This window comes from Fulmarus glacialis, unplaced genomic scaffold, assembly GCF_000690835.1.
Source record: "Fulmarus glacialis isolate BGI_N327 unplaced genomic scaffold, ASM69083v1 scaffold4941, whole genome shotgun sequence".
NCBI classification, from domain to species: Eukaryota; Metazoa; Chordata; class Aves; order Procellariiformes; family Procellariidae; genus Fulmarus; species Fulmarus glacialis.
The window spans coordinates 25,357-34,925 of NW_009194541.1; the positions used below are offsets into that span (position 1 = coordinate 25,357).

The 9,569-nt window shown below is 41.7% G+C and overlaps 1 protein-coding gene across 1 annotated transcript in view; it reads left to right on the forward strand.

Annotated features, from left to right (window-relative positions):
• MICU2 (mitochondrial calcium uptake 2) overlaps nucleotides 1–9,569 on the forward strand; it is a gene marked incomplete at its 5' end in the record, with an annotated part of 39,703 nt that overhangs the window by 24,794 nt on the left and 5,340 nt on the right. The gene's annotated exons all lie outside the window — the stretch shown is intronic.

The window sequence follows — 9,569 nt, forward strand, 5'->3', positions numbered from 1 at the left end:
TCTTTTTTCTTCCAATGTTTATTTCAATTAGTAATGATGACCACCATCTACACAGCATCACAACTTAACTGGTTAAAACTCTCTGTTACTTGGGAGATCAATTTCTCCTGTTAGTATGAACTCCAGACACATCTTGCTATGTGAACTTGGGCACAGAATCCAAATGCATCTCTTTCTTTGAGACAAATGGAAGTTAAGTGCCTAAATACCTGTGTGAATCTTGACACGCGTCAAAAAAAAATCAAGAGAAGATTATCTACATCAGTATTACCTCAGTATTACCTTTTCTACAAAAATAATCAGTCATTTACAGACCGCAAAAATAAATTGGGATAATATGTTTTACTTCAATTTATGTTCAGAAGCAGGGGAATCTGTGTCAGCCCTCTTAAAAATGAATGTTGTTGCAATCAGTAGAGGTTTGGGGAAAAGGAAGTAGAAAAGTAGAAAAAGAAGAGTGGCAATTTTTCTAACTCTAAAAAGTGTTCAGCTCCACTGGCTCTGGCACACATCAGTCTTCAAATAAACAAGATTTCTCACTTGAAGACCTCGACTCAATAGGAATCTAAGTGAGTAAAATAAGTTTAAGATGCCTCCAGCCCCCTTTTCTATAAATACCATAGATCCTCTCAATGAAACAAAAGGCAGAGAGCACCAGTAAAAGGTTGTGTTTGCATATACAGTGTAAACTGAAAAGCCTCAGGTTTTAGATAAAATCCTACATTGACCCAATGAGGCATGACATTGATGAAACTATGTACCTAGTACATTCAGAACGCGTAGGTTAAAGACCTTTGCCTACCACACAGATAGAAGCCTGTAATCAAAATCAAACTCCCACATCTTGCTCTTAAAATTTGTGGGATAAGTGTAAGGTTTAATGCAGGTAATTTTTCAACAGTGGCAGTTATGTTTCGTAGAGCTGGAATGTGCCTCTTTATCACTGTGTAGACACTCCATCTCAGTTGCAACATGACAGTGAAGTTTGTTTAACATGCAGAAAGGTGAATAAAAGGATCACTGTCTTTTTAACCTGTGTGAAGGTATCACCTTTCACATGATTTTATTTGCAAGTAAATCAAGCACATCATTTCTGGGTTCCTATTGTTCAGAGAAAATGTGATTTCTATCTGATGGCCTCTCATAACATTTTACCTTACGCGGGAAGCTATTGTTGGCTGTTTGATCAAAGTGCCACGCTGTTTTTACAAGAGATGACTGATGAGCTGTACAGACATAGATCATTGTCAAAAGCAGAAAATAACGATGGCAAATGCTTTTATCATTTTCCAAGTTCTTGCCTAGAAAGCTTTTCCATTGATCAGTGTAGTACCTAGTAGAAAGTAGGGGTGATTAGGTTTGATTAGGACACACTAAAACTTGTCACATTAGTTAAATACACAGATATTGCTGTGCTGCAGAGTCCTTGAAACTAAAAAAAAAAAAAAAAAAAAAAACCTAATCAGGAATGCTTTCTTTGTGAAATTTCACTGTACTTACATGGGAATTCAGAAAGCTGAGACTGGTGTTCTCACCTCATTACTTACATATGTTTTCCTCATGCTTCCTCCTTTTCAGTTTGGCTGACATTAAAAAATCCTTTTGTAAGTGTGCAACCGTCTGTATCTGCATGTACACCAGTGATGTCCGACCGTTTTAGACCACAGTCGAAACATTTAAAACATGTTGGACAGCCACAGTCAATGTATCAGGGCAATTAATTTGCCTTGTTCTCCTTTCTTTGCATTCTGCACACAGAAAATGGAAACCATCTACATCTCTTCAGGCGATGTGGAGCTGATGTAAGCCAGCTCTTGTGCCTCCCTTCCTACTGCCCCGAACACAGGAGGCACACTGATTGTAGGGAGGGAAAATGGTTAAGCGTGCTGTGCTCCATTTGTTTCCACCTGGTGCATGGTTCTTTGGAAATCATAGGTAGGCAATACACACAAGGACTGTTTTTCTCAGTCTGTTTTTCACTGGACATAAGGAATGAGACCATGAAACAGAATATCAGATCACTTTTCAACCTTTCTTGGGCTGCTGGGAGCATGAAAGTAAAGAAGTAACCTTTTCATACATATTTTGTGACACCAGTCAAGCTCTCTTCTCACTGTCCTCCAGAACATAGTCAAAACGGCAACCAAAGCTGCTCCTTTTCATTCTCTGCTGAGCAGGAGTAGAGGGACTCCCGTTTCGTTCTGTAGGGACTGCTTAGAAGTAGTGGAAGCAATCCAGGAAGCACACCATCCTATGTCTTTCCCATAGTAACAAGGTTGTTTCAGAGATCTTAAGGTAGGACTCAAGGCACGCATGTTCAGCTCGAGACTGCTACATGATTTCTTGCCAGTTGTATTGTCCTTAACATAAGGACAACATGATAATTATTAATAATAATTCACAACTTCAAAAGCGACAGCCTGTTTCCCTGGCAAAAGTTCGGAAATTTAGATCTAAATTATTTATGTACATCACTAGTAAAGGTGGTGCCTTCTGGTCAAATGCAGCTGGAATCGTTATTTTCCTGTATCAGTTTAAAAAAACATAAAACAATATGCAGCAAACCTAAAATCATGTAACAAAGAAGGGTAAATTTAATACAAGAAGCTGTAACCAGGTAAGACTTTCTTCTTAGAAGACCTGAACAAATTTCTGTTTCAGATGACCACCACTCAGTTTTACACCTCAACAATAATGTCATCTTCTAATACCAGGGCCCATGTTAAAGAATGTCAGATTTCAAACATGAAGTCAGAAGTTCTTTGGGATTCCAGGCTTTTTTTTCTTATGAATAGCAGTTTTCCCCTGGTTTTTGAGACATAAATAATTTTTGGTCTTTTCCTTCCAAAAAATGTTTCACTTGTGCTTTAATTTCCAGCTATATTGTATGTACTATTTTTTTATTCTGAGTAGAAAACTACTTAGTTTTCTAGGTATAGCAAATATTTCTTCTTGACAGCCACTGTTTTTTTCCCCTGAAAAAGTCCCTTACTGATCTTGTTTAAGTATGTCTAATCCCAAATAAAAGAGGAGACAGCAATTCACTCCCTAAACAGTTTATGACTGCTATTATTTTTTTCTGTAATCTGTCCCCAAGCAAGCTTAAATCTCTCACAATCTCCTTGAAGGAAGAAAAAAGAAAAAGTGCAGAGAGTGTGGAAAGAATATTCAAAAAACTTTCTGATTGTTATTTTTTTTTCCTGGGATGGAAAAGTGCTTCCCACTATGGTTAAACAATGGGCATCTTTTAATCATATAAGGAAAATTAACATTTCAAATCCAGTTTATGGCATTTTCTTATCTGATTTGTTGCTTCCAAATTTCTCATCAGTTAGTAGAATTTTGCACCGGAAATATTCTTTAATCATGGTTTCTTTTTTATTTTCTGCTTTAGCTTGAAGGTCACAAATTGTATAACCATACATAAAACATGCCTTTTCCCTATCTGTCCTGTTTCTTTCCTTCAGTATTTTGAATTCCTTGGTACATTTCATTTGAAACTTTTCATTTAAGAAACCAGAATGATCCAGGCTGAACCCCACTGCTGGTGCTGACATTTGTCTGGTGCTGTTCTGTGTTTGTGCCAATGTATGGATGCAGGATCTCTTTCAGGTAGCATCATCAACCAGTAGTGCTTTGGCTGTGATGATAGCTTGTACGTTTTCAGTGATTTTCATCTAGGGATTTGGAAGTGCTTTGCAGAAATAGAATATGATTGCCTCCTTATTTGTCTCTTGTATCTATGTGTGTGTATGTATATAGACTCCTAATACAGGTAGAGATTACATCTCATGCAGCCAGGATCAGACAGTGAGGAAGTGGAGGTGGGAACAAAATCTGGCTTCGTGATTGTATATTCCTGTCGTAACTGAATCTGAATATTTCCCAAATATTTAGTAATGATGTTGAGAAGAATCTCTGTTTCTTTCTTTCCTATATACTTAGCAAAGGAATGGCTTGATTAGTTTCTACAGAATGCTTATAAATGAAAGTGAGTAGTTTTGTTATGTTTGGTTTGGAAACATTGAGGACAGTAAATCAAAGGGGGTTTTGCCTGTAATTCTGAAAATGGTGAGATTGATTAACTGTCTTACCACTTGCAAAACTGAATTTACAAGCATAGATCTAAATGTTCTCTGAAGGTTAATGGTCAAGCCTTTACTAGATTTTCTATATTTCTGTTTTGAAAGTCATATCTGCAGAAAGGCAACCTTGTAGCTGGTTTGCAACAGTCCTTTGGTGCAGAGAGGGTTATCAAGTCTTCAGAAGGACTTCAGTGTCCAAAGAGGAGCCGAAGCAGAGTACAAATGGTGGGGTGGTATATCCACCACTATCTTTGTTGTTAAGTTTCCTTCCTATAAATCAGTGCATCAAGAACTAGTCAGTTCTGTGTAGCGTATTAAAGCTCTACACAGACTTTCAGGTCAAGAGGTATAGGAAGGAAAACTTTCCCTAACCTTTCCTTTTGTGTTTCATTCTACTGCTTTGTGTTCCTAGCACTTCATTGCAACATCTCAGGTTGGAGGGGGAATAGCTGCATTCCTGAGGTCTCCCCACTTTTATTACATTTTCACTTCTATTAAAGCTGAGTTGCCAAAAAGTCTTGAGAGACTCCCTCTTTCTATAGATCTGTAAAGCACATGAAGGATAAATGAGGGATAAATCCTGATAAGGTTTCTGGATGCTGTTGTAACACGATAACGAATTTGGCCATTAGCCCTCAACGTGGGTGTTTTAGAGAGTGTGGATAAAACAGGCTATCTTAAAGAAAGTACTGTCTGTTCCCAGCCTTTTCCCCATCTTATAAATTTATGATTTACCTTTCGTTTTTGTTACTTGGAAGCTTAGGGCTTGGTTTTATTCTCAAGCTACTACAGCATAAGAGTATTCCCAGTGTAATTATTTTTGAATTGTAAAGCACATCTACAATCAGAATCCTGTTCCCGTAGTTGAATTATGGCTCCTTTCAAAGTCCCCGGCCAAGCTCCCACTGACTTTGGGAGAGCAGGAATTTCATTCCTATGCTTGTTTTTCCTAATATCTGGAGAAATTTTTAAGGAATTTCCAGCTGAAACTCATCACACCGTGATCCAGAAGATACAAAAGCAAGTATCCCTAGTGGTGTCTTGGCATTTAAGTATCAAGTTTTACTTCCTAACCAGAAAGTTATTTTTAATAACTTTTAATAACTTTCACTTAAAAAAAAACCTCATTAGGATTTTTAACTCTCACATCTGGGAATAAGAGTGACCTAGAATGCTGATGCGATGATTCATAGTATTTTAATTTTTGTAATATGGGAGACTATCACATATAAATTTTAAATTGCACATTTCAGCTGCTGCTCCAACTAGCATTTGGTACAGCAGGAAATCTTCCCACTCTGGCTTGCCAGGAGCTAGCCTACAAGTTGAGATGAAATATCTGCTAATTTTTTTGTACCTAAGTAAGTAATTCCTGCTCCCCTCCCTAATCTATGCAGTGCAGCAAGATGCACAGCTCTTGTGCCACAGGAAGGGTGGAGTGTCATTGCCCCAAAGCAACTGGAGAGGGCAAGAACCTAGGCCTGAGAAAAGGCAGTGGAAAACCCACAGTGGGGCTGGGGAAATACAACGCTTCATTTGCTTTCTAACTAGAAGAGGATGCAGAAGCAAAAACACATCAAAAATGCCACAGCCAAACCCTTCACTTTCCTCTTTGGCTTTGCTGCACCTTTCAGCTGATGTGTGTGGCTAGGTGGGCCACCCGCTCCTTCCTCAGCATGTAGAAATGCTTTGTCTTTCAGCTGTCCTGCCTTTATTGGGTATGGCTAGAGGGCAGGTCACTGCGGGTTTTCTGCTTAAGGAAATGCAATATTTAGAAAAGATGGAAGAATATGTAGTTTGTCATCACCTGTGGCTACTGACCAGTACAGCAAATGACTGAGCATTAGCTCCCCAAGATAAATAACTCATGCTTTCAATAACAGATCTTAAGTCTGTTGCAAAATGTGTCCACCTTTCATAGATTAAAAGCCAAGAAAATAAAACACATGGTGTCTCATTTCCCGACATCCACATTTTAGGCATATTTCTAAAAGTGACCTCATTTTCAGCAGCTTCTCCTCCCCCAGACCAGATGTTACATGGGTTGGAAATGACAGCCAAAGATGCAGTTACTGTTCTGCATGGTCTGTGCTGTGACTTCCAGCCAAGCACAAGCCACACATCCCAGATACCATCTACTCCTTGCCATTGATGGACACCCAAAATGCAGCCAAGGGTGCATGCCTGGTCCATGCCATCCTCTCCCCCCACAGCTCGACCTTCTTTCCCAGGATTTGGGGAGGCTCTTGCAGGCGGTGCGGCAGGACTGCTTCTGCCAGCCCATGCTGGCCAGTTTCCCCGGCACATGCTGACTGCTGGGCTGTCCAGAGGCAGCAGTCACCTCACGAGTTACAAGGACAGGAGCTGCGTGTGGAAGCTGAAGAGTGGTTTGCAAGCTGTGCAAGTAAGCTCTCGCTGGTCTGTAACACAGGGGGCCTCCCCTTGACACTGGTGGCACAGTCCTTCGGTGTTTCATCCCCTTGTGAGAGGGAGAGTTGGGGGAATTTAAAGTGAGCCAGGTCTTAAGGAGAACTGTGGAGGAAGATACCTCAGTGTTTGACTATGCTGTGGAAGCCTTGTAACCCCCTTTACTGGACCAGAAAAATGCCCATACAAAATATGAGAGCATACCATACTCCTCCTCAGTATTACCCTAATAAAACTCTAGCCTGAAACTTAAAATCACTTCCACTGTTAGGCTTTCATTTACCTGCATGTCCTGAGCCATGAAGCATTTGTTGGCCCTTTATTTGCTCTTGCAGCTCTAATTATTAGAGGAAAAAATACAAGAGAGAGCTTATGCTGCAAGAGCAGTCTTCAGCTAACCCCTCATAGACTTCACAGAGCTTTGAGCTACTAATTGTCCAAGTGATCTCATTAAAGAGCTAAAGATAGCTGTGCAGTCTAAAATGCCGTAATTTCAGGGGAAAGAATTCAAACCCAGTGAGGCCATGCAAACACTGATGAGCAAATGAGCCTCTACTGATATTTGCTACATAGACCCTTAGCTGTCCTCTTCTCCAACTAACTGGCTTTGTCCCAATAATCATAGAATCATAGAATACCAGGTTGGAAGGGACCTCAAGGATCATCCAATCCAACCTTTCTTGACAAAAGCACGGTCTAGACAAGATGGCCCAGCACCCTGTCCAGCCGCATCTTAAAAGTGTCCAATGTTGGGGAATCCGCCACTTCCTTGGGGAGATTATTCCAATGGCTGATTGTTCTCATTGTGAAAAATTTTCCTCTTGTGTGCAATCGGAATCTCCCCAGGAGTAATTTGTATGCATTACCCCTGGTCTTTTCCATGTGACTCCTTGTCAAAAGGGAGTCTCCATCTTCTTTGTAGCCACCCTTTAAATACTGGAACATGGTGAGAAGGTCTCCCCTAAGCCTTCTTTTCTCAAGGTTGAACAAACCTGGTTCTCTCAGCCTTTTCTCATATGGCAGCCTTCCCAGGCCTTTGATCATCTTTGTGGCCCCTCTCTGGACCCTCTCCAGCCTGTCCACATCTTTTTCGTGTACCGGGGACCAAAACTGAACACAGTATTCCAAGTGTGGCCTGACAAACGCTGGGTAGAATGGGATGATGACTTATTTATCTCTGCTGGTGATGCCCTTTTTGATGCAACCCAGCATCCTGTTGGCTTTCTTTGCCGCAGCAGCAAGCTGTTCACTCATATTGAACTTGTCCATCAGGACCCCCAGGTCCCTTTCCACAGAGTTGCTCCCCAGCCAGGTAGATCCCAGCCTGTGCTGCACTCCTGGATTATGTTTTCCCAGGTGCAAGACTTTACACTTGTCCTTGTTGAACTTCGTAAGGTTCTGGTTAGCCCACTCTTCCAGCCTATCCAGATCTTCCTGCAGGGTGACTCTCCCTTCCGAAGTGTCAACTTCCCCGCTCAGTTTCATATCATCAGCAAAATTCATCAGGGTACGTTTGATCCCATCATCCAGATCACTTAAGAAGATACTAAACAGCGTTGGGCCCAATATCGATCCCTGAGGGACCCCACTTGTGACAGGTTGCCAGTTTGAAAAGGAGCCATTTACCACTACCCTCTGGGTGCGGCCTGTACACCCCACCCACCGCACGGACCACTTGTCTAGACTGTAACACATCAGTTTCTCTGGGAGGAGGCTGTGGGAAGCCGTATTGAAAGCCTTGGAGAAATCCAGGTAGGCAATGTCCACTGCTCGTCCCACATCAGCTGAGCAGGTTACTTTGTCATAGAAGGTGATCAGGTTTGTCAAGCACGATTGGCCCTTGGTGAATCCGTGCGGGGTTTTCCCAATCAAGTGCGTCATTTGACCTGTGATAGCCCCAGGAGGATTCGTTCCATAACTTTCCCAGGGACTGAAGTAAGACTGATGGGCCTATAATTTCCTGGATCTTCCTTTAAGCCCTTCTTGTAGATGGGGGTGACATTAGCCTTCCTCCAGTCTTCTGGGATGTCCCCCGATCTCCACGACTTCTCAAAGATTATGGAGAGCGGCCTCGCAACGATGTCAGCTGGCTCTCTTAACACCCTTGGGTGGATAACGTCAGGGCCCATCGATTTGTAAGGGTCAAGCTCCTGTAATGGTTTACATACCAACTCTTCACTGATGGTGGGTCTGTGTTTGCATCAACCTGGATTTTTGTTCCCAAGGCCTGGGGCTCAACAGTGCTGGTAAAGACAGAGGTGAAGAAAGCGTTGAGAACCTCTGCCTTTTCAGCATTGTTGGTGACTAATTCACCTCTCCTGTTTCACAGTGGGCCAATGTTTTCCTTCTGCTGCTGCTTGTTTTTTACTTACCTGAAGAACCTTTTCTTGTAGTTTTTGACATCTCTGGTCAGCCTTTTAATTGTTTCCTGCAATTCAGCCATCTGACACAACAGATCATCAACCTATGCACATCTTTTGCAGGTAGTTACCTTTTCTCCAGGGGAAGGGTCTGGGCAGTCCTTGCAACCTACTGTCTGTACTGAAGTCTCCTTCCTTACCAGTTCCATCTGGGTGGAAGCATCAGACATCTCAGGGGCTTTCTCTGTTGTGGTAATGGCCACATAGACAAAACTGGGGAAACTCAAAGCTACAACTCTGCTTACAGTTCTAGCTCTGTACGTGCGCATTGTTACTTGCTTCTCATGCTACTTTTTTTTTCCTAAAAAAATGGGTGTCTCCTAAAAAACTTGCTGTTCATCCCTTCCCTTTTCAGACAGCTCTCTTCATACCTTCCTGAACACCTGCAACATCATTTTCTGTGCTCTTCCAAAAAATGTGATAATGGCCACATAGACAAAACTGGGGAAACTCAAAGCTACAACTCTGCTTACAGTTCTAGCTCTGTACGTGCGCATTGTTACTTGCTTCTCATGCTACTTTTTTTTTCCTAAAAAAATGGGTGTCTCCTAAAAAACTTGCTGTTCATCCCTTCCCTTTTCAGACAGCTCTCTTCATACCTTCCTGAACACCTGCAACATCATTTTCTGTGCTCTTC